Raw genomic sequence first — 26,270 nt, forward strand, 5'->3', positions numbered from 1 at the left:
TCTCATCATTTCTAACCTAGAGAAACACAAGCTTGCAAAATATATGGTGCTTCCCCATCTGGGGTTATGTTCTGAGATCTAATTTTGTATCCAGACATCTCTCTAACTTTCAATACTATAATTCAGAATCTGTAGCTCTAAAGAATGTATAATTTATGCAGCAAACAGCAAATAAAAAATGGAATCTAGTACTAGATATTAAAACATAAAAGGAAGTAGGAATTGTTGAAAGGGACAAAGAAGTTCTAAGTAAGGAGTGGAAAAAACTGGAAAGGAATTAGAACACGCCTTTTAGAAAGCATTTGAATCCTGCACATGTATACCTATGTAACAAACCTGCACATTCCGCACATGTATCCCAAAACTTAAAGTAAAAAAGAAAAATTTAAATCCTGACAGCCATAAAGAGAAAACTGTTATCTCAATTCCAACCAGCAATTTGGGGGGAGTAGTATATTTCTAACTAGTGGCAATCTGGTGAAACTTACGGAGCTCTTCTCAGAACACTGTTTTTAAATGCATAGACTTAAACAGAAAACCAATTATATCTTAAAAAAAATAGTAATGATCAAAACATTTTAAAGTAATATGTGCATCTTTACCACACATTAAATGAAAAGATCTAGCAGTCATTCTAGTAACTACTATAGTTTTGAAGTGATGAGCATGAACAATATTTTGAGAGATCTGTAATAATTAATGTCAATTAAAAATATCTGTAGTATCCACAGCTGAAAAGTCACAGATATTACAAGAACTACATTCACAATTGAAAGAAATGCTGTACTTTATTGGAGATCCATGAAAATAAAGATATAATTCATTTATTTCCTACCAAAATTCATAGGTCTTGACTGTGGACTAAAATCCCTGACTCTAGATAGCATTATTTATTTGGCATTCTGACCTCTACCCACAGAGGGAATGTCACAAAAAGCGATCAAAGAACATCTTCTTAACTGGGGCCATAAACTCGGTAGCAGAATCTTCTCTGGGGCAAGGGTTCAGGCCCACAGCCTTGTGTGTGTTGTGTATGTCCCTGACGACAGCTGACCAGATGGCCTGACCCGAAACGTGACCATCGGAAATGTGAAACTTTTCAGGGCTGCTCATCAATCCTGTCTTGAACTAGGAAGGTGAGAGAAAGTTGACTGGGTAGATAGAGAGGCGGGTGGGCATAAAGCCGACCCCTAGGGAGAAACAGGAAACAGCAACAAACTTGGAGCAGCTTTGCTGGGGCTTGCCTGTTCCCACTCGCAGCAGTTCCTCTTGGGGTGAGGTGGGGTTATACCACCTTCCCTCGGGTTAGCTCAGAGGATTCTTTACTCTGAAAATAAATTTCCTTTTTTGCTCCAGCAACCAAAAGTGCCTTAACTAAGTCAGGCTCTGGAAGGGCAGGGCAAACTCTGCATGCCCCTGCCCAACGTGGGGACTGTTAACAACCACAGCCACAGAGGGTTACAGCCACACGGGTGGAAGGCAACTAGCGCTCATTTCTCCACAAATCAGCAGCTCTGCCAGGTGGATCTTTCTAAACAGTAAACGAAGAATCTATACTTTAGTGACCTGACACGTCAGCAGACATATTTCTCTGTCTTACTTTCCTACCATAGCCTTGCGGAGGCAGACTTGCAGCCGCTGGTGCTCGCTGCTGGCCATTTGGACAGCATTACTGGGTATTTCAAGAGAATAGCCAAGACATACAGACAGCATGTGGTGCTACATTTATACTGACCGCTACAGGAGAACAACAGTCACAGAGGCAGATGCTTCTAATTTACATGTGGAAAACAAAGCAAACCTCTGTGCTCTTCTATCCGTGTTATTGCTTTTAATTAGCAATAAGCAAACGGGGTGAAAACCGAAATGACATTATCAGCCTAAGTGGGTGAAGTCGGTCTCTTAATCTGTCCTAAGCATAGAGCTCTTCAATTCCGTTCTTACTGAAATGAAGGGTGCCCACAATCCTTATCTAATTATTCCTGATTGCCTGTAGCCTCCTAGGGGAAAACAAAAACAAAAACACAAACAAGCAAACAAACAAAAAAAGTGGGGCTTACTGCATCTGTAAATGAAGACAAGGTGATTTTTAACAGCCGCTCACAGAACACTTAAGAACATACCTGGCCAGGCGCAGTGACTCACACCTGTAAGCCCAGTATTTTGGGAGGCTGAGGCGGGCAGATCACCTGAGGTCAGGAGTTGGAGACCAGCCTGACCAACATGGTGAAAGCCTGTCTCTACTGAAAATACAAAAAATTAGCCGGGCATGGTGGTGCATGCCTGTAGTCCCAGCTACTCAGGAGGCTGAGGCAGGAGAATTGCTTGAACCTGGGAGGTGGAGGTTGCAATCAGCCTAGATCTCGCCACTGCATTCCAGCCTGTCTCTGTCTCAAAAAAAAAAAAAAAAAAAAAATGCCCACCCCCACCGGAAAAAAAACAAAAAAAAAAGAACATAACAATGTGAGTATGTGAGATGGCTGTTCAGTGATTTATACTCCTGCATCTCCTAGGGGCTGAGGGGAAGGGGAGGAGGAGGTCTCACCATCCCAACCGTAACAGTTCTCATAATTACTTATGCAAAGTATCAACTTCCCCCCAAACAAGCATTTTTAAAAAATATTTTGCTGCTTGCAAAGGTTTAGAAGCCATCAGAGGGGCTGGTGGGGGGACCGCCCCATTCCTCCCAATACCCTAAGTTGCGGGCTTGAGTGACTCTTCGCCCCACCGCTGATCTTTCACCCCGCTCAAAGGCCAGCTCTTCCAGAGTCCTCCGTGATCTCTCAGCAGGCTCAAGGGTATGACACTTGCCTCAAGATAGCACCTATGTCATTCTGTATACTGTAATTTGCTGTATCCAGTTCCACCTCCAAAAAATACGTTCCGTAAAGGATGGGATTACTTATCCCTCAGCTTACCCCCATTCTACAACTCATTTGCTTAACTGAATCCAATGGTCTTGAAACAGCCTTCCACCTCCGTGATGCTATGAAGGCTCCACCTCTAATTCTGCACTTCACTGCGTAGCCACAACACTCTGGTTTGATATCATCCCCCGTTATTGTGACCAAATGTGTTTCTGCCTGGTTAGAGTTGTGTTTTGGTTTAATCAACTGTTGTTAACCTGTCCCACTCCATTAAGCCAGTTCATCAACAGAAGGGGCTTTATTCTGTGTGCCTAGTCAACACTCTGACTGCCACTTGAGAGTGACTGTCACTCAGAAGACAGGAGCCACTGCTTCTGGGATGAGTCTGCCTGTCACTACTCTGTGATACTGTTTAGTTATTTTGGAACTTTAGTCAATTTCAACCAAGATGCTAGATTTGTTCATGCATTTCTACTCCTAAGTCTGCTGCACTTCCTGCTTCTCACGGGCAAGTACTCTTTAATACTCTAGGACTGTAACAATTTCCAACTGTTCGCCCGTTATCTCACGGGCAATAATGGCTATTCAGTTACAGAAGTATTTTTAAGCCCAAAATCAGCCCTCAAGACAAATTAAAACAAAAATATGCACAATCTTTCTAAAACCTAACTGACACTGACTTCAAGCAAAAGTAACTCACAGCTTGGTAATGCTGCTGTGCTTATTAGTGTCCTAATGAATGTAAAAGAGAGAGAACAGATTGGCAAAAAGCTAACACTGAAGCAAAGGAAAGGGTATTCAGATGCTCAATGCACTACTCAACTTTTCTGCCGGTATAATTCTTTCAAAACATAAGATAGAGGAACGGGATTATGACACCTTGCATACAAGGATATCTTTGCTCACTTTTGCAAAATGGAAAATATAGCGTGTATACATAATCTTCTGCAACTACAGAACTTGGCCATGTAAGCACTCAGCAGTATTTCACAACCCAAACTGGCTGAAAGGCTACTCTAGGTCCACATACCTACTAACCACCGACAATCCCCATTTCCCTCATCCCCCCGTCGCTTTCTTACTTTTTAATTTTATAACCAGGGAAGAAGCTTAAGACTGAATAATACCCAGCAACAGCAACTAAGTAGTCCTTAAACACAGTCCAGTTTCAGATACTCTATTACTTAATGGTTTACTAAAAATTTATTTCTGAAGCAACCTACCCACACCTCTGTGGGTGATATAAATCTGTACCTCCACCGGTGGTAAGACTACATAAGAATAGTTTTTGGCTATACTCTACCTCTGTCCTTCATTAGCCCAAATAATTTACAGCTATCTAATTTTGACCTCCGGTTCATCAGCTTATGGTCTACATTCAAATGTTATAAAGTTTAGTTAGCCAGCATTACCTTACATGGTGCAATTTTAAAGTCTTTCAAACACTGAAAACCGTAGATTTACATTCCTGCAGTTTTCGTCAAAAGCAGTGATTATTTACTGTGAGCAAAGACCGACTTAGTCAACAGGTTTTTCTCATAATGGCATGATATTTTTGGCAAACTGCTATAAAATATTTTGTTTCTTCTACAACAATGTAATAATTCACTGCATGTACAGTTCTTTGTGGTCATGCAAACTGAAGTGGCAAACTAAATGATTTACTTATTTTCTTGGGCAAGTCAGGCTTGGTTGGATCTTCTGAACGTTCTTGGTATCTTTAATACTCTAGGACTGTAACAATTTCCAACTGTTCACCCAAAATATCTTCGTGATATTTGACTTTAGGGCAAGGAATATAATTTAAGATTCGGAATGCTAAAACAGAGTCAAGTTTTCGGTAATTTTTCATTACTTATACACTTAATATTCCATCTTCATTTCAACTAACACTGAAATTGTATATTAAGTTAAAAACAAATAAGTACTTATATTTTTTAGTATTTTCAATGTAAACAGTTAAATAAAGTGATAAATATATTTCCCTATATGTAATACTAGCTTTCAAGAGAATATATTACATCTCGAGCCAGGCAGAGAGGTTCACTCCTATAATCTCAGCACTTTGGGAAGCCAAGGTGGGAGGATCACTGAGGTCAGGAGTTCCAGATCACCCTGGCCAACATGGTGAAACTCCATCTCAACTAAAGTACAAAAATTAGCCAGGCATAGTGGAGCACGCCTGTAATCCCAGCTACTCGGGAGGCTGACGCAGGAGAATCACCTGAACCCAGGAGGTGGACGTTGCAGTGAGCCAAGATTGCACCACTGTACTCCAGGGTGGGCGACAAAGCAAGGCTGTCGCCAAAAAAAAAAGAGAAGCTTTACTTTTAGTGACTGTTTAGCACATAGCAGATTCTCAGCAAATGTTCGATGCACGAATAAGAATCAAAGATTGTTTTAAATAAAAGTCACACTGAAGGGTTAAGGGTTCAAGCAACTAGCTAAGGATTACCAAAAGCAAATGTACAAAAATTTTAAACAAAACCAAACTTTTCTAACTACAGTATATACAAACTACTACAATCTCTCCATTGAATTTTTTAATACGAAAGAAAAAAGCCAGATATTATCTATATTATAAAGCTCTCACAAAGAACTTTTTTCTCTCTTTTATATGTCTAGTAGGAAACTTAACAAAAAAGAAAAAAGGCTTTCCAAACATGTTATAACAGAAATCGCTGGTTTGGATAAAATACAGAAAATGCATCCTAGGATTACAGATGAGCTCCATAAGGCAATTCCTTCGGTGCCTGCCAAAAGCAGCCTGACTTCAGATCTTCTTTCACCTTTTCCATCTCCCTCTCCCCAACTTCACTGGCTTTCCATTAAATCACCTGGAACCCCACTTTTCTAAAAGACTGTCTCTTATGCCTATGAAAACTAGCTACCACTTGTTTTTAGTAATAAAGCCTTTCTAAAATGCTCTGCCTAACTACCACATCACTCTACAGATGGTCACAACACAACTATATGTTTCAAGTACAATCAACTTACAGATATTATCAAGAATCCCAAAATGCCATTAAGTGCTTATCACTTTAATTTTCCAAAGGTAGATTTGAATCTATCAGTGGGTGATCCTTTTTTTTAAGAACTCACAGTGAATCTAACATGAGAAACCATAATTAAGAGGTTTAAAACAATTTTATTACCACCACTGCACAAAGTAAGGGTGAACAAGTTACACTTCATGTCACAGACATATGTTTGATGAATAACAACTCAAGTGGTGCAGATGAATAGAGCAAAGAACACCAAAGACTTGACAATCACCCGCAAGAGAAACCAACGTCTAAGAATTTATGAAACAGGGCAAGTTATTTCCTGGGACTCGATGGTAAAGACAGAGCAGTAACCCAAATTTTTCATCTTTGAAATTTTTCATCTTTCAGTCACTATAAATAATACCTGGGTCAAAGGGGAGAGCGGTAGGCATAATCAGAAATGATCATCAGAAATGACATAGTCCTACAAAAGCAAAGGAAATACAGAGACACTTCCTTAAAAATATGACTCGTGTACTACTGAAGAAAACTGTATGAGGAAGAGCATGATGTAAAAATAAAAATGGGAAACCTTCCACCTAAAAAAGAGAAAAGTAAAAAAAAAAAAAAAAAAAAAAAAGCAGTCTTATTGCCCATTAAGAAAGAATATAATGGAGTTGAACAAAAGTAGACCAGGATATCTCAAATTTCCCTTTAATTCTGTCCAACATAAAGAACGAGAAACTTAAACCACGCATTCACCTCAAATAACCCAATTAAAAAGCAAAAATCAAACAGCAGTAGTCAAAAAACTAATCCCCTAAGTAGTGACTCCACGTGCAAAGTCCAGATCGCAGGTAGGACAGTGGGCAACTCCTCCCTGTCACACAGTTCTCTTCCCACCCCGTGGACAGAGACTATGGTCTGCCGCCAGGAGCGGAACGTCAGACAGACCTTGGGTTTCTCGGAGACACTTCCAAAGACACATTTGCACTTCAACACAGGTTTTTCCAAAAAGCAAGCTGAAACATGGACGGGTAATTAAAATGAGAAGATGGCCACCCAGATGGACATATAGTAACATAAACTGAAATGTTTAAACCACAAATGATAGCATAACTCACAACCCATGGCACTCACAAGTCCAAGAAGCCAAATAAAGCCAGACCAACTGAATGCTAGCTAAAAAGGGCAGAACTCAGAATCAGAAGAAACAGGAAGAAGACATGCACCACAAACACAGCACTAGAAAACAGCACCCAGAGCCATACAAGTCATTCTGCTGCAGAGAAACAATCAATTGGACATCCATCCTCCTGAAAATCAACTACAGTACAAGGAGAAACGAACCGATTTCTATCAGGCTAAGTCTCAATCTGTTGGCCAATAGCCAGATTCACTTGGGAATCTCCTATTTTAAAAACATGATGAGTAATGTACTTGTAGAGAGCCTACTCAGTTCACCTATGTGGGACCTCCTATTTGGGGGATTTTAGGATAAACTTTTCTTCAAGTGAATGTCTTGCATTAGGCTGTGTGAACAGCACACAAAGCTCGGTCATGAATTAAACACACGGCATATCCAGTTCTCACGGATGATAAGGTTCATGAAATCAGTGACAGCATTTCACTGATTTCAGGATGACACACTTGAGTGCGAGGCTGTGAGTGTTTACGCCTGCAAACACCGCCATTTTTCACAGCTATTCTGGTTTCCTTTCCAATTGTTCTAGAAACTTTTCCAAGGATCATGCCAGAAATTAGTAACATTCTTAAGGGTACTAATTTCAGACACATCTGAAGAACTACCTTGTAAACCCCATCTCAGCTTCTTCCGTTCCTGATTTGCTATGGCTTAAATACCTCCTCAGTATCACACAATTATCAGATGATTCTGACATATGGATTAAAAAGCACAATCACCAATTAAAAAAAAAAAAACTTACAGATTTAAGTCAATCTCTACTAAGAAATGAATGCTCAGTACTTAGGTAAAGTAAGGGTACTTGCTCCACTGGTGGTGGGGGGCAGGGGGTGAATGCTGCCAGTCACAGCTCTTCATGGTGCACCCACCCAGAACCAAGCTCCTCTTCAAGGGCACCAAGAGCTCCTTACAGGCCCTTGCCCAGCCTCTGACTCACGCCTATCCCTGGGCCTTAGTCCATGTGGCCCGCAAGCTTTCTCTTCATAACGTCTGGGGCAAGTCTCAGTTCTTCCAAGGCAGGACCCAGAAATTAGCATTTTCTAGTGCTAGTATTAGCCCAAGCCCTAGTGACAGGTTAAAGGTTTAAACAATGGGTATCTTTTCCTAAAATACTTTTGCTTTAACAAGACTGTTTTTGGAATCCTACTTTATAGAAACAGTCTGACCTATTTATGAAAAACTGGGTTGGCCTCATATTGACGTGTGTGATTTCAAACAGCCCTGCAGCCTGCTTTCAGATTCGTGTAAATAAAGTTTTGACACCAGGGGAGAAGTCCTAAAAATGGAAGTGAATTATGGAAATGGGGAGACAAGGCAAGACCTGAAACATTCTTAACTGGCTCATGAACAGACTCCTGTAAAAATATACCCAAGAGCTTAGCGAATCTTACCAATGCCATCTTCCCCCCAGAGGTACTGTTCCACAGCCTACTCATTAGGAAACAGAAATCAACTCATTAACACAGAATAGAAACACCAGAAGCAACTAGATCTTAAATCTCAAAGGAAAGCTGATAATGGATGTTTCTTCACCCTCCACTGACTGATCAAACCCAGTGATCGGTCAGAAAATATTACTTAGGGTCCACCGGAAGCCTGGTCAATCTAGAGACTGAGGAATTACACAGAAGACGTAAGCCCAAGAATGGGTGCTTGAGGACTAATTATTAACAGTGAACAGCAGTTAGATCGACAGCAGCCAAGTGAACACAGCCCAACAAACAGGGGCAGCTGCTTTTACTGAGACCTCCCTTCTCTACTGCCGCCTATGCCCATATTCCACAGACACGCACACCACATTCATAAGAATCTACTGTCTCCCTTTCTCCTTTTTCCCCTCTCCCGAATTTCTACTGGAGAGGACATTACGCCATAAAATGGCCCAGCCTCTAGCCCAGGTTTGCTGGCTCAATAGTTACCACATCACACCAGCCTCCTGAGACAAGACAGGGAAACTGGCCACTGGACTTGGGGATGTAGCAAGCGCTTGTTCTTGCTTTTGGCGAACATTTACTAAGCACTGACTATGTGCTGAGCACTCAGGGCAGAGGGATGAGTAGGCGTTAACCTCAACATGAACTGCGGCTCAGGAAAGAAAATGTCAAGAAGAAATCATGTGACGCCAGGGCAGCTGAGCCAAATCGATTTTTAAGGAATAATATACCACAGTTTAGAAAAAGGGATTAAATTGCCCCCAAATTAAGAAGCATCACACTTATTTGCTAAGCCAAATTTATTAAGATCATCATAAAATGCGAATTTTAAATTAGACAAAATTGTGCTTAAAGGGGATTGGGATCAAGCAGAAAGAGAAATTAAGTGTCAAGAGACCCCACCAAGTGACAGGACACCTGAGAGACAGGAAGAGGACATGCAGAAGAAGATAGGCTCAGACCCAGGGCCTTGGGGCAGAAAAAGGGGGTGCCTCCAAGGCACAGCTTACCCCCAGCTGAAGTTTGTAGTGAGGAGCTAATGCAGAATCCAACGGACTCTCCACCGGGAGCATCCCCCTAAACTCTTGCCCCAGAAATCAGACTCATCTCTGACTGCCTCCAGCACAGTTCAGCAATGGGCAATGGCCACAAGTGGCACCGTCACTCTTAAGTGGTCAAAGAAGAATGAGAGACAAGAGAAATGCAGGAGAAAGGAAGAAATGAGAAAAAGAGGAGTTAAAACAGAATGATAAGGAGTCCATTTACAGAAGAAAGGCATTCATTCCCTCAGCAGGTCTGGGTGCAGCCCACGTCAGCAGTCCATGTGGGCCTAGCACCCACCTACCATCCCAGGCTGGTTGGCGTTCCTACCTCTGGAGGCTGGGAAACCCAAACCCACAAGGCTAAGAATGACACCACCAGTAGAGTTTACTGTGCAGGTGGGCACCTGGGGTCCAGGGCCCTTTGTGAAAAAGCATACTTCTGGGCAGATGCAGCTCTGTCTGCGAAGGGCTGCATCCCTTCCCAAGAAAAGGTTGAGAATGACCTCAGGGTGAGTCACTCTCCTAAACAAAGGAAAGTCCCTTTGAAGGGTCCACAGAGACACGGTGCCTCAGAAGGAAAGACAGAGGGTCAACAGGAAGAATAAAATAAAAATACAGCTGCACTATTCACAACAGCAAAGACATGAAACCAATCCACGTGCCCACCAATGGTAGACTGGATAAAGAAAATGTGGTACATATACACCATGGAATACTATGCATCAATAAAAAAGAATGAAATCATGTCTTTTGCAGGAATATGGATGGAACTGGAGGCCATAATCTTAATTAACACAGGAACAGAAAACCAAATACTGCATGTTCTCACTTATAAGTGGGAGATAACGGTAAGGATGCATGGACATAATATGGGAACACTAGACACTGTGGACTACCAGAGGGTGTGGGCATGGGTTTAAAAACTACACATCAGGTATTATGCTCACTACCTGGGTGATGGGATCCATATTCCAAACCTTAGTATCAAGCAATATTCTCACATAACAAATCTGCTCGTGTATCCCCTGTATCTAAAATAAAAGTTGAAATAAAATAAAAATAAAAGTAGAGCTACTGGGAAGCCTAAAGTGGTAACACGTGTAGAGGAACAGCTTTGATCCATTTGATTTCCCTGAGAGTGCCCTTCCTTCCTTTGTCGAGAGACAGCAGCTCCACAGCCACTGTGCACCCAAGGACCACCTGGCAAGGGCCATCTGTTCCGTGGCCTGTGCCTGTTCCAGAACCAGGGTTCTCAGGGGCCTTACATGCCATTAGTGTTTGTAAAGTAACTAAACAGGCAAAATGACAACAACACTTCAGGGCATGGGGCCTCTATGTAAAGAGTTGAATTGGACTTAGGCATGCAGATACTCCAACGATGACATTCCTCTGGCAAGAGTAACTGACAAGGCAACATTACAAGGAAAAACACAATCATAATGACACCAGTGGGTCAGCTGACAGAAACAAAATTTTGATCAAAGGTAAAAGTTTACATTTCCCTACTAATGAGAAATAAGATCATGGAAAACTACTTACTCTTTAAAACCAGTAGTTTAAGAGGCCATTGTTTAAATCTGCCTGAAGCAATTTCAGGAAAACAAGATCCTGAGCTTGGTACAACAGAGCCTTTCTGCCCTCAAGGAAAATCGGATTCCTGAACAATTACTACCATCAGTCTCACCTCACTACCATGACATGTGGTTTCACAGAACCAAACAGCCTCTCCTGAAGCCATGCAATTCAATACCCAGGCAATCTGATTCCAATGTATTTAAGCTGGAGCTAGCCCATTCTGCTGCAGGACAGTTACCAGGAGGTTGAGCCAACCTTGTCTTGTAGTATCAACATGCTCATCAAGGAAATTATAGCTTATTTCCACACTATGTCCCTCACTCCTGTAATGGCTCTAAGCCCTTCTGATAAGACTGTTTTTCAGATGCTTTCTGATATAATTACCTAGCACTTTTATAAAAAATTTTCTAGCATTGACTCGTGCCACTGTATTCCAGCCTGGGCAACAGAGAGAGACACCATCTCAAAAGAAAAGAAAAAAAAGAAAATACCCTTTAGTGGTTGATGACATATAAAAACACCTTGGAAGTGACTATGCTGCCTAAATCTACAGGATCATACAATATATGCAAGCAGAACTGCACTTGCAAAGGAATATTATATGATTATTATCAAGCCAGGAGATAAAAATTATTCCTGACCAGTGCTATCAAAATAATAAGACAGGCTTTTTATTCTATCTATCCAGGGAACTGAGGGGGAAAAGTAACAAATTATACTAGCAAAGTTAAGGAAGCCACTCCTAAAATGCTTTCACATATCACACTGTGTATGTGGTATATACAATACCCATTGTAGATCTTACTCAATATGAACTCTGCCATTTTTATAGGTAAAAGAACAAAGTAAAAACTGATATCTTCAATGTTCTCAAGTGTCAGTACAAAGAATATGGGCTAGGAGAGTGTTAAATTACAAGCCATCTGTTCTGATAATTTACGACATGATTTCTCTAATCTCCTTCAACACTACACAATATCTCTATGGCAACACAGTGACTTCAAATGAGAGTTTGAAGGGCCAATTGTGCCTTCAGTATGTTCAGAGCAGGAAGCTCCTCCACGAGCCAGGATCTTCTTCACGGAGCACATCCTCATCATAAAGGGACTGCATTCATTTTCTCCACTCTCTCCAGAAATGTGAATGGAATGATTCTGCAAATGGCACTTACACCTTACTCCAAATTGGCCATGATTCCATAACCCACAACTAATACTGTGCCTTGGCATAACTCAATGGTTCCTAAACCTAGCTCTGCATCTAAATTATCAGTAGAGACCAGGCATGGTGGCTCACACCTATAATCCCAGCACTTCGGGAGGCCAAGACAGGCAGATGGCTTCAGTCCAGGAGTTTGAGACCTGCCTGGCCTACATGGCAAGACCCCATCTCTACATAAAACTAGCCAGGCATAGTGGTATGCACCTGCAGTCCCAGCTACTCAGGAGGCTGAGGTGGGTGGATCACCTGAGCCCAGAATGTGAAGGCTGCAGTGAGCCATGATCATGCCACTGAACTCCAGCCTGGGTGACAGAGTGAGAGACCGTCTCAAAACAAATCACAAGTAGAGTTTTTTCAAAATACATATTCTAGGGGCTTAATCTAGAACCACTAAATCAGAATCTCTAGGGATTCTATATTTTTAAAGAAAACTTACCAGGAAATTCTGAGACAATCTGAGTTAAGGAACCACAGGCATAAATCACAACAAGCATCTACTGCACTTCTACCTGAGGCCTGCTCTGGGCCAGCGCTGGGGTCAGAGATCCCAGCAACTCAAACTCACAAGCGAAGGAACAATTACGACCCAAAGGAACCAGTCCAGAATCCAGTTCTCACAAGGTGCCGTGCCAACACCAACGGGCCTCAAGAGGCTAGGACAGGATGGTCAAGTGCAGTTTTCCAAAGGAAAGGATGCTTGAGCTAAGTTAGGAAAGGAAGCCAGAAAGAGGTACAGGTACATAGAGCACAGAACACAGAGCTGGGTGTGCGACGGGGGCTGAACAGGCCAACAGGGGCAAGAAGTCCAAGTTTCCCAGGAGGTCCACACAGCTACAAAGGACAGGCTGATCTACAACTAAGAAATGTGTGTTTGAGCTAGGCGCGGTGGCTCACACCTGTAATCCCAGCACTTTGGGAGGCCAAGGCAGGCAGATCACTGGAGGTCAGGAGTTCAAGACCAGCCTGGCCAACATGGTGAAACCCCATCTCTACAAAAATTAGCCGGGTGTGGTGGCACATGCCTGTAATCCCAGTTGCAAGGAGACTAAGGCAGGAGAATCACTTGAACCCAGAAGGCAGAAGGTACAGTGAGCCAAGATCACACCACTGCACTCCAGCCTGAGCAACAGAGTGAGACTCCATCTCAACAAAAATAATCAGTGTGTGTTTGGGCCTCACATGTGGCCTTGGTTACAAAGTGCCATTCTAGACCATGCAAACAAAAAGAGGAGCTTCAGTGGGAGAAAGGGACGAGTAGGGAAGGAGATCTGAGAATTCTGCACTAGTCTTCACTAAATTCCTTACCTGTAACACAAGTAAAATAGGCTGTGTACCAGTAAATGTGTGATAAATGGGAGTTAATACATGATGTCTTTTTAAGAGCATCTCAAATTTCATTTTCACCTTGAGGGCAATTTCAATTAGGTAGACTTGAGCTAGCTGATCATCTTTTATGATTTTAATTTCTACATTATTCCCCAGCACATTTTTAAAAGAGGCCAAAAGAGAGAATCTGCCTAATCATCTCGCCTCTTTAGACTATAAACTCCCACTGGACAGAGTATTATTTTCGTCTTCTCCAGATGTATGGCACCTGGCATGTTGACGTTGCTCAAGGGATAAACAGCTCATTCATTACACAGTGTCATGTATATTAAATAATGTCCATAAAGTCCTTTGAAGACGAAAACTACTTCAAGCACTAAGTAATTCTGAGCTAGGCATTTGAAACTGGGAGCAAAGATGACAGTCCAAACATCAAGAAAAGGTCACCACCCTGCGGGAGGCATTGCACTGAGAGACTCTTGTTCCGACAGACTTCTGGTCCCTTTGCAGGCATTCTACACAGCAGACCAACCCCAACCTGCTCTACGCGTTCTAATGTATATAATGGGGAGAGGGTTTCAAAACACTACAAAGAACAAAAGTCCTTAGAAGCTCGTTTCTTTCAGGGACTGTGCCCAAAATAAATTTCAAAGCCACACAAATTCTTCTTTCTGCGATGTCTCTTTTTTAATTGAGCTGGAATACTCTGTATGAAGTGTCAACTCAATTCTAAAACAGGCACAATGAAAATTATTGCAACAGAGCATATGCGATTTTATGCAAATTAATGCCGTTTCTGTTTTAGAGTCTAACAACATACTCTATGTCTCGGTCTGTATGCTGGTGAGCAGAGGTGACTCCCAAATTCAAGAATATAAAGCTTGGCCAGACGCAGTGGCTCATGCCTGTAATCTCAGCACTTTGGGAGGCCGAGGCGGGCAGATCACGAGGTCAAGAGATCAAGACCATCATGGCCAACGTGGTAAAACCCTGTCTCTACTAAAAATACAAAAATAAATGAGCTGGGCGTGGTGGCGCATGCCTGTAATCCCAGCTACCTGGGACCCTGAGGCAGGAGCATCGCTTGAATCCAGGAGGCAGAGGTTGCAGTGAGCCAAGATCATGCCACTGCACTCCAGCCTGGCGACAGAGCAAGACTCCGTCTCAAAAAAAAAAAAAAGAAAAAGAACATAAAGCTCACACTAGCAGAAAAACATTGACACTGACTTTTAATGTTAATATTATTTTCAGCAGAGCATAGCAGAAAAGTTGCCTCTCCCTTCGACTTTCCCAGAATGTTTAAAAAACAATAAAAACTAAAGTATTATCAGTTTCCACTTTTTCAGTTATGCTCTTCACTATCTCAAAAGACACCACCAGGACTGAAACAATCTATAGGGAAACAAAGTCTCTCTCTCTTTTTTTTTTTTTTTTTTTTTGACTGCCACTTCCTGAAAAGTTAACCTAGGGTTTTCCACAATATTTCCAAATACACCATCAAATCACAACTGAAACCTGGTCAAATCTTATCCACAATCCCCTCCTTCAAATAGGGGTGATTTCATTTTTTCTAACACCAAAAGAAGGGGGAATGGGAGTAGAAAAAAATTGAGTCAAATTCCTCCATGTGAGATGCACGTCAGAGGAGGAGACACCAGCACAGGCGGATTCCGCCTCCGGCAGAACCCACTATACACGTGGTAACCTTGTCCCTATAGCCACCTGATCTGGGGCAAGTTAAAAAACCTCTCTGAGTTCCATTTCCTGAGGTATAATGTTATCACTGCCTACTTTGTAAGGGGTAGGAAAATTAAGTGGCTTTTTGTTCTTTATTTTTATTTATTTATTTATTTATTTATTTAAGAGACAGGGTGTCATCACTCTGCTGCCCAGGCTAGAGTGCAGTAGCACAATCATGGCTCACTACAGCCTCAAACTCCTGGGCTCTAGCAATCCTCCCACCTCAGCCTCTTGAACAGCTGAGACTACAGGCGCACGCCACCAAGCCCAGCGAATTTTTAAATTTTTGGTAGATAATCTCACTATGTTGCCCAGACTGGTCTCAAACCGCTAGGCTCAAGAGATCCTCCCACCTTAGCTTCCCAAAGTGCTGGGATTAGCCTCATCACTATCTAATTCCAAAACATCTCCATTAGCTCAAAAACTTTCCCCAGAATGTCTGACCTATTAGCAGTCACTCTCACTACCCCTAGTCACGACTTTTTACTCCCAGATTTTTTTTTTTTTGAGACGGAGTCTCACTCTGTCACCCAGACTGTAGTGCAGTGGCGTGATCTCAGCTCACTGCACCCTCCGCCTCCTGGGTTCAAGCAATTCTTCTGCCCCAGCCTCCCGAGTAGCTGGGACTATAGGCGCACACCACCACGCCCAGCTAATTTTTGTATTTTTAGTAGAGACAGGTTTCACCAGGTTGGCCAGGATGGTCTCGATCTCCTGACCTTGTGATCTGCCTGCCTTGGGCTCCTAAAGTGCTGGGATTACAGGTGTGAGCCACAGCGCCTGGCCTACTCCCAGATTTTCTAATATCAAAAGCCTTTCTCCATTAAAATACTAATAAGCAAATTATGATTTTTTTCTTGCTAAAATGTGTAATCATAGGAAGTGTTGCTAGAAATACAGAGGCCAAATTTTCCAGAACACAATCTAACAAGCATGAGGATGTTTATGGGCAGTACAGAACTTAATATATGAAACTGAGACTGTCTCCCCAAGTCAGGGACCTAATATCCATGTCATCATTTAATGTAGAAAAACGAAGAACAGGCCAGGTGCAGTGGCTCAGGTGTATAATCTCAGCCCTTTGGGAGACTGAGGTAGGTGGATCGCTTGAGTCCAGGAGTTCAAGACCAGCCTGGGCAACATGGCAGAACCCCATCTGTACAAAAAAAGATACAAAAATTAGCTGGGTGTGGTGGCACATGTTCCAAGTCCAGCTACTCAGGAGGCTGAGACAGGAACTTGAGCCCAGAAGGTGGAGACTGCAGTGAGCCGAGACCATACCACTGCACTCCAGCCTGGGCAAGAACAAGACCCTGTCTCAAAGGAAAGAGAGAAAGGGAGAGACGGGGGGGGGGGGGGGGGGGGGGTTGAGGGAGAGAGAGGGAGAGACAGGGAGCGAGAGGGAGACAGGGAGAGAGAGCAAGACGGGGGGGGGATGGGCGGGAGAGAGAGAGAGAGAGAGAGAGAGAGAGAGAAGAAAAACACAGAGCAGCAAATGAAATCTAAGATCTCACCCACCACTCCATGATTTCTGGGACTGAGTGCACATAAACTCAGTTCCCAGAAATCCCGCACTGAGGCTGAAACATAGCTGCCTTGAATTTACTGCAGGTGGTTTCTGAGAAGAAATATTTAGTCAATGAAGGGCAGTAAGCAACAGTCTTTCAAGTCATGACTCACAGCTTACTCCAACACATGAACTCAGCTTCTTCTCCTACTTGTAGAATGCAGTGGATCCCTGAGAAAGGTCCGCCTGACCCATCCTCCTCTACACACCCATTCTCACTGGCTCACCACTTTCCTTTTTATTTCTTCTCTTTGGCAATTTGTACGCTGAGATGAAGATGACCAACTGTTTTTCCCACAACAGGTGTCCTTTTTATAAACTGTACGAAATTAATCTCCCTTTCTTTTCTGGCGACTCCTGATTTTTTCAATTTTGTGCTTCGACATCACCAGAAAGTAAGCTGTTGATGGAGTCTGGCAGCTCTTTTCTCAAACATGCCCCTGGGGAACTGCAGAGCATTACTTCATCTGTTTTGTTTGGATGACTAACTGACAAGGCACTGAGCTGAACAGAAGCTGACCACTAACTGCTGATTTGAACAGTTTAAACTTGGGGGTGGAGGTTCATTTATCACCGCGGTATGGGTTAGCATTCTGAAATTAGGTTCTGCATACTGAGGATTGAGTCAGTAAGTAAAGGTACAGAGGATAAAAGGAGCCAGGATTTTCACTGTCAGAGAAGGGAATTACAAATATGGAAGAGGAAAGACTAAAATGCACCCTGCGGTACTGTACTGGAATTGGAGACACTGAGTATAAACACATGGTTTTTATTACCGAGAGGACGTGTGCACATGTGTAATTAACGTCTATGTGTATGCGTACGTACACACACAAACATGCATACACTTCTTAGCTCTGTCTACTGAGAGGCCCTAAAAGCAATGACAACTCAGCAGCAATGAACACGCTTAGTGCCTAGATCGTGTTTCTAAATACCATTCCCTACTAAAATGAACCATTTCTCCAAGGGCTCCTTGGAGAAATGGCTGATCCCAGCACTGGGGCAAGGAAAGCGCAAGGTGCACCTGGAACAGTTTATTGTGCCAGAAAGTAAGAAACTGCTCCAAAAAATGATGGAGACAGGTCACAAAAGGTAAAAGAGCCAGGATGAAGGGGCTCCCATTAGCCAAATCTTAGATAATTAGAGCATCCAACTAAGTGACAGCAAAGGATTATAGCTCATTGCATAAAACAGGAATTCCTGAGGCCACACTTACATAAATAAAGAAGTGGAAGAGAAGGAAAGCTCTACCTTACAGTACAAAGTCAACTAAATACAAAAAGAATTACAAAGTTAGAAAAAAAAGTCAACATTTCGCAACCATCATATTAACAACTGATTCAGGCGAAGATCATCAAATGGATGCTACAAATGAAAGGGAGAAGAGGAACAGCCTCAAATTACCTCCCCACAAAATGCTAACCAATGACAAAGGGACAAATAAGGTGGAGAGACCTGCCAGTCATCACCTGAACCAAGTGATCAAAGTGCACATCAGCACAGTGGGACAGTTGGTATCACATGTTCCCAGACACGATGCTCCAAAAAGGATGCAGCCCTTCTGCCAAAAGTGCACAGCCTGATCTACTCATGAGAATCGGGCAACCCAAACTGGGGGGCGGTCTTTAAAATAACCACCCTGTAATTGTCAAAACTATCAGGGTAACAAGACAGACAGGTTGAGGAGATGCTCCGAATTCAAGGAAACGGAAGAGACACAACAAACTAAACGTAACATGGTCCTGAATGAGATCCTGGACCATAATTTTTTTTAACTGCCAAAAAGGACAATCCTGAGACAATTGGTAAAAAGGTGTTAGTGATTTAGATCATGATATTGTATCGAAACTAATTTCCTGATTATGATCACTATGTAAGAGCATGTTCTCACTCTTAGAAAATACATACTGAACCATTTAGAGGTAAGGGACATCATCGTATTTGTAACCTACTCTCAAATGGTTCAGAAACAAGGTAATATGTAAGTTATCTATATCCAGAAAGAGAGACAGAGGAAGACAAAGCAGAAGTGGTGAAATACTTACAACTGCGATCTGAGGCTGTTCTTGCTTGTTTGAGCATGATGATCTCTGGCTTCTCAAAGTTTACCCCCTCCGAAATAACTCTGGATGCAATCCACAATTAATACATGGACCAACTAAATGACCAAAAACTACACAGCAAAGGCCAGGCGTGGTGGCTCATGCCTGTAATCCCAGCACTTTGGGAGGCCGAGGCGGGTGGATCACGAGGTCAGGAGATCGAGACCAACCTGGCTAATACGGTGAAACCCCGTCTCTACTAAAAATACAAAAAAATTAGCCAGGCGTGGTGGCAGGCGCCTGTAGTCCCAGCTACTCGGGAGGCTGAGACAGGAGAATGGTGTGAACCCGGGAGGCGGAGCTTGCAGTGAGCCAAGATTGCGCCACTGCACTCCAGCCTGGGCGACAGAGGGAGACTCTGTCTCAAAACAATAAAAATAAAAATAAAAATAAACAGCAAAATCACAATTCAACTAAGTTAATTCGGACCTGAGCTTTGTATCACCTTTACTAGTTTAAAATAACAGATATACTACAATAGCAGGTCAAAAGCAATCCAGGGTCTTAAAGGCCAATCCTTTTAATTCTAGAAATCTTCTAAAGGTAAGAATTACATTAAAATGTAAAAGCTTGAAAGTCTGAGAAACTCCTAGGGCAAACTAGGAGGAAGTGACTTGTAAATGTTTAGAGTGCAATCTACCTTCTAATTATACAATGTCTGCGTTCAAGAGACCAACATTTCAATCATCCTGACTGAAATATTAAAACTCCAAAGTAAACGTGGAGTCGCACAGAAAAACAGAGCATATTCCCAGTGTGGAAATGATGCTGGAACAACAGCTCAGAAGTTTTACGTGGGCATAAACCTGAGCGGGCATCCCATAAAATCATGCCATTGACTGTGAGGGGACCACATGAGGTGTGGCTTGACGAGAATGCAACCCACACACAGAACGGCCTAGGACACGTGCCTAAGGCAGTGGGAAGGAAATGACCCTGCTTCCCCTGACTAAATATCATCTACATGCACATTTTGATGAATAACAGCAAAAAAATGAGTGGCTACAACGAAACAGCTATATATAGCAAAACCAGGAGTGACCACACCCATTTTATAAAACCGACCCCAAAAAAGCAGCTCAGTGGCGCCCTCCTGCCCCTCTCACTCCTGGCCCTGTTCCTCTCCTAAGTTAGAAAGGAAGCCCTCGTAGTGTTCTAATGTGTCACACACAGCAAGAGCTGAGAAACCTCTCTCCCCGGCCAGCCTCTCCCCGCCCTTCCCGTCCTCCCCACCCCCACGTTAACGGCCACAGAGATTTCCTATCCAGCGCTTGAGTCCAAGTCCAGACAGCCAAGAAAACAGAGGGCCAAGATTTCAATCAGAATTTCTCCCCAGACCGTGAGCCGGGGGAGCCTGTAAAACTCAACAGAGCCAACATGCCTGCATTGGAAAGCTGGGACTGCTAGGGTTATTTATGTAAAAGGTAACATCGGTTTTAATTAGGTGAGAAGAGGAAAGGCACAGAAACTAAATTACAGGGCCCAAACCAACATGAGAAAAATACTTGCTATAGCCTGGAATCTTTCACTCAACTTTTATTTGGTGTGAGACTTGTAAATTATAGCTTTGATCTTCAACACACGAGTATACACAAAGTCAACTTTCAGGATTTTAAAATGAAAATCCAGGAGGCTGTGGGATGCTGTATAGAGCAGGGGTCACATCTACTCTCTCCCTCCACGAGAGAGGGAAGTGGCATGGAGGGGGCTTTGTAATCTGCCAGCCCTGGACTTAAATTCCAACTCGAGCCCTCACAAACAGAGTCAAATGGGGCAGGCAGGTCACTTGCCCTACCAGAAGCAGACATCCTCATCCACAACCCAGGAATGGCATGCACCTGCTGAGGGAGGGGGAGCTGCATCTATACAAGGAGAAGTATATAAAACACTCTGCACAGTGCCTGGCAAAGTACAGGCCCTCAGATGGTAAACCCAGTGGTGGCAGTACAGAGATAACAGTGAAGAGGAAGATTTTACCAGGTTTTCTTAGAGGAGAGGATGGCACTTACAGCTTTGGGAGAAAAGGAAATAAACAGTATCTTAAATCTCATCCTATGATATCGCAAGCAGGTTACTACTTTGCAGATGCGCTTATTTTACTTTCCTATGGAGCACAATTCCAAAGGTGCTATCTCATCCCCGGTGACAGGGGTCCCGGCCTCTCAAGCTGCTCCCTGGCAGCTGCTGTTAAAGATTTAGAGGATAGCAAGGGTGTGGCAAGCATGGCCAGTGGCAGGCTGTTGCGAGGCTGCCATCCTACTTTCCAAAGGCTCCATGTCCACTCTGCAGGTTATCACCGCAAATCTATGTGATCTCACCTCAACCTTGCAAGGCTTTCAAAGGTTTCCAGCTCTTTGGTTCAGTGGACAGTTCCATCTCACAAACAGCCTGAACCTTATGAGAATTCAGCCTCCAGCAGAGCTGAAGCTGGACCTAATAAACAATGCCATGAGGTATGAGAGAAAGGCCTAACAATGAATCCTGCAAATTCTGCAATTAAAAATTGGAAAAATAATATGTATACCGACCAACTAACAAAATTCTGGCACTAAATGACTCTACAGTGAAGCCCCTGCCATGAAGAGCGGCTCTCCTATGGGCAACCCATCAGGATGCGCTGATCTGAATTGGCACGTGAGTAAAAGGTACAGCCTGAAACCATCAAATTAGTGCCCATTCTCCAGGTTCCTGGACCCAAGGCATATTAGGATAAGTGCAACAAAATGTAGATGGAGGTGAAGTGACTCTTAAAAAGTGTGAAATACAGCCGGGTGCAGTGGCTCACGCCTGTAATTCCAGCACTTTGGGAACCTCGAGACGGGTGGATCACAAGGTCAGGAATTCAAGACCAGCCTGGCCAAGATGGTGAAATCCCATCTCTACTAAAAATACAAAAAAAATTAGCTGGGCATGGTGGCGGGCGCCTGTAATCCCAGCTACTCGGGAGGCTGAGGCAGAGAACTGCTTGAACCCAGGAGGTAGAGGTTGCAGTGAGCCAAGATTGCACCATTGCACTCCAGCCTGAGCAACAGAGGGAGACTCCATCTCAAAGAAAACACACACAAAAAACTGTGAAATACATTGTGCCCCTGTGCAATCTGGGTTTGTTTTTTTGTGTGTGTGTGGTTTTTTTTTGAGCTAGGAATGCTCCCTTGCATGCCAGCTTTCATCACTCTGATACTGAAAAGGGCAGCGAATGCTGGGAAGAATTTCTCATCATCATGAATTTAAATTTTTTAAAAGCTACCTACAAATGAGAAATCTATTTGTTTACTATTAGACTAATGAGGGATTTTTTTCCAGTTATTTAGATGTCAAAATATTGGGCAATTTACACTTTAGAGATTTTATTGTGTAAAGCTAGTTAGGTGGAAATATTTGTAACACTCCAGTCAAAGCATTGTTTTTCAATATTTGTGTGGTAGCTTCAGAATAAAAAATAGAGGAATTGGCTGGGCGCGGTGGCTCAAGCCTGTAATCCCAGCACTTTGGGAGGCCGAGACGGGCGGATCACAAGGTCAGGAGATCGAGACCATCCTGGCTAACATGGTGAAACCCCATCTCTACTAAAAATACAAAAAAATCAGCCGGGCGTGGTGGCAGGTGCCCACAGTCATGGCTACTTGGGAGGCTGAGGCAGGAGAATGGCATGAACCCGGGAGGTGGAGCTTGCAGTGAGCCAAGATCGTGCCACTGCATTCCACCCTGGGCAACAGAGCGAGGCTCCGTCTCAAAAAAAAAAAAAAAAAGTAAACACAAATAAGAAAATGCAAAACTTCCAGAATGCAAATGCCAAAGAGCGCCCTCTCACAGGTATCAGTGGCGTCCTTCAATGGCAGCAGCAATAAAGAATCATTGTGAACTTGAAAAAGTGGATGGGTCGGCCGGGCGCGGTGGCTCAAGCCTGTAATCCCAGCACTTTGGGAGGCTGAGACGGGCGGATCATGAGGTCAGGAGATCGAGACCATCCTGGCTAACACGGTGAAACCCCGTCTCTACTAAAAAATACAAAAAAAATCGCCTGGCGAGGTGGCGGGCGCCTATAGTCCCAGCTACTCGGGAGGCTGAGGCAGGAGAATGGCGTGAACCCAGGAGGCGGAGCTTGCAGTGAGCTGAGATCCAACCACTGCACTCCAGCCTGGGCGACAGAGCAAGACTCCGTCTCAAAAAAAAAAAGAAAAAGAAAAAGAAAAAGTGAATGGGTCAATGTAAGAGGAAGTAGAGCAAAAAACAATGGAGATCAATTTATACACACACTGTTTTGACCAACATCTTAATGACTTCTCATATGCATCATTTTCAAATTACAATCTAAACATTTTGCCTGAGCATTCATGTCATTTATACATGTCCTTTCATATATACTAGGAAACATGAGTTCTTTGAAAACAGATTTCAAGTATTAGTCTCCGATACATTCATTCATTCTTGCACTGAAATCACCTATTCCACAGAATTCCAAAGTGGGGCATTTTATGACTTTCCAAGAGATATACATACATACATACACACACACACACACACAGAGTATGAAAAACCAGGCACCGACAAACCCCACCTAAAAACATTTTAGGATTACACGTTTAAATTTGAATTGTGTTTTTCTCAAGTTCACGCATAGTTTTATTTTATGGTTATGAGTCTTAAAAGTAGGTAGGGCTAACACTTCACAAATTCATTTATTAATTGTCAATACTGTGAAATAGGTCGCTGTCAATTATATGCAAGAATGCCTAAGAACAGAGGGCAAATGATCTCCTATAGATACTCATGTAGGAACGAAGCCCTCCAGATGAAGCTGCTTCTTTCGCACCAGGAACTGTGAGGAGCTGAAGATCATCCTGCATGGGCCACTTGTCATCTTCGATCTGGACAGCAGCACAAATCACAGGAGTGGGAAATTTTGAAGCAGCAAAAATGGTAACTGTCCCTAGCTAAAGATTACTGTCTTTTAAGTCAGCAAATTTGACTTATACACCAGATGGATTTCCAAGTTAACACGTATTACAGAATCCCAGGAACGAATCTTTATTTCCCCCTATCTATCTTTAACGTTACCCTAGACTACCCCTGGCAATTATAAGAAGGTAGGTCCTACATAGCAAAGTATGAACGCAAGTATTAACTATCTTTCAAATCAATATAAAATCTTTCCAAATTAACTCAATTTTGTTCAAGTTTACTTAAAGAATAATTACTAATATCAGCTTTGGCTTTTGTTGGTATCATTGGTTCTATCTGCATTTCCTCGAATACCAGTGAGGCTGAATATGTATTTTTTGGCCATTCATACTTCTTTGAATTGTTTGCCTATTTTCTTTCTAGATTGTCTTGTCTTACGTGATTTGAGGGAGCCCTTTATTAACCACATATACATAATCCTTTGATTTAATAGATTTTCTCCCAGTTTACTATTAGTCTTTTTTTAATGTCACATTTTAAAATAACATGCAGTTAAACTGTGTGTGTGTGTGTGTGTGTGTGTGTGTGTGTGTGTGTGTGTAAAGGTCTGTGAATTTTAACATATGCAGCCGCCACGACCAGAATACAAATCAGTTCCCCATCCTTCACCTGCCTCCTGCCTCCTTGTAGCCATACTCCTCCACGCCCCCAACTCCTGGCAATCAATGACCATCCGCTTTCTGTTACTACGGTTCTATCTTTTTGCCAACGTCATATAAACAAACTCACACAGCATGCAGCATTTTGAGACTGTCTTCTTTCACTCAACATTAATGGAATGGCTGTACTATAGTTTGTGATCTATCCACACCTACACAGTTTCAATGCTAACAACAACAGACAGACAGCAGTGGGACCCTTGGCCTTCCCCGCAGCGAGGCAGTAATGGAGCAGCACTAACTCCCCCTCCTTTCAGGAAAGGGGGTCCACAGAGTGGCCAGGACAAATCTGCTGCCGCTCACTGAAACCCCTCCCCAAGAGAAACCTCCTGCAATCCATCCCTGTCCACAGCAGGGCTACAGACTGTGAGAAAACAAGCCTGATCAACTCATGTGGACGCCGCAAAGCCAAAGTACCCCAGACCTGGAATCCAGTCTTTGGGTTGACTAAGTTTTCATGAAAGCTTTCTCTGTCAGTGTAACTGCTAAAATGCACTCATTTATGACAAAGCCCAAATAGGAAGATGCCTCCAAAACACCAGCTCTAGACTACTTTGCAATCCTCCCCCACCAGACAAGAGTAGACATGTGGCTAATTAAAAGAGTCAGTAATCTAAAACTCAAGTATGTTCATCACCAAAATGAGGTTTTACATTTCCACAGCCCCTCTGCCATCAAATGGCACAGGGAGGAATCTCAGAGGTCAATGCCCTCCGCCCCCCGGCTCGTAGCCTCACTCTGGCTTGCTCTCTCTCCCCCCACATACAACCTTTCCCAGGGGGCAGGTGGTTAGTAATTTGGGTTTCAAGGGGCTTCCTTATGTGGAGAGGGGACAGAAAAGAGGAAATTCAGGTAACAACACAACTATTCAGTAAGCAAATTGTTTCCATGAATGAATGAGAAGTGAAAATGAGTGTTTATGCACTTGTTAACCATTAAACGCGAGAGCAAGATTCCCCATAAGCAAGACTGTCTGCACAAAAGGCTCAGTAACATCAAAAAGCTGGGAGTCCCCACTGGAGAGTCTAGCCAGGTATCTCCCTTTGAGATTTACAAACTGGCAGGGAGCTGGGCACCTTGGCAGTGAGAGCAAAGTCCTGTTCTGTGCGCACAGGGGAAGGAGACCAGGGGTCCAGCAGGAAGCCAGTAGCACATGCAGGGCCCCGCAGGCCTCTGTCCACTCCTCTGTGCTCCCTTCCCCTCAGTTCAGAGGCACAGCAATAGGAATTGCCAGAACAGCTCCCGCTGAGTAACAGCAGCCAGAATTCCTAAGTGCAAGGGTCACTGGGAAGTCTCCCTGTTCATTCCCTCTCCCAGTGGCCCACTGAACAGCACGTAAGCAGAACTAGAAAAGGATGAAGAGAACCCTGTGGCTGCACATCTAACCCGCTTACCCCTTGCTCCAGCTGGAGACCCAGCCTGGTCCCTGCAGCCCATTAATTAAAATGAGGCTGAAAAGATTCAAAACACAGCATCTCCATCCACCAGGCCAACCACACCATCACCCTTGTCAGTTTGGCCAAGTCTACTCAGCTGAGTACTTGGAAGAAATGGGAGGACGAGGTCAGAGCACTCACTTTC

General features: G+C 43.2%; 1 protein-coding gene across 6 annotated transcripts in view; it reads right to left on the minus strand.

Annotated features, from left to right (window-relative positions):
- Positions 1–26,270, minus strand: part of LOC105492335 (trio Rho guanine nucleotide exchange factor) — a 368,213-nt gene that overhangs the window by 336,184 nt on the left and 5,759 nt on the right. The gene's annotated exons all lie outside the window — the stretch shown is intronic.

This window comes from Macaca nemestrina, chromosome 6, assembly GCF_043159975.1.
Source record: "Macaca nemestrina isolate mMacNem1 chromosome 6, mMacNem.hap1, whole genome shotgun sequence".
Taxonomy (NCBI): Eukaryota; Metazoa; Chordata; class Mammalia; order Primates; family Cercopithecidae; genus Macaca; species Macaca nemestrina.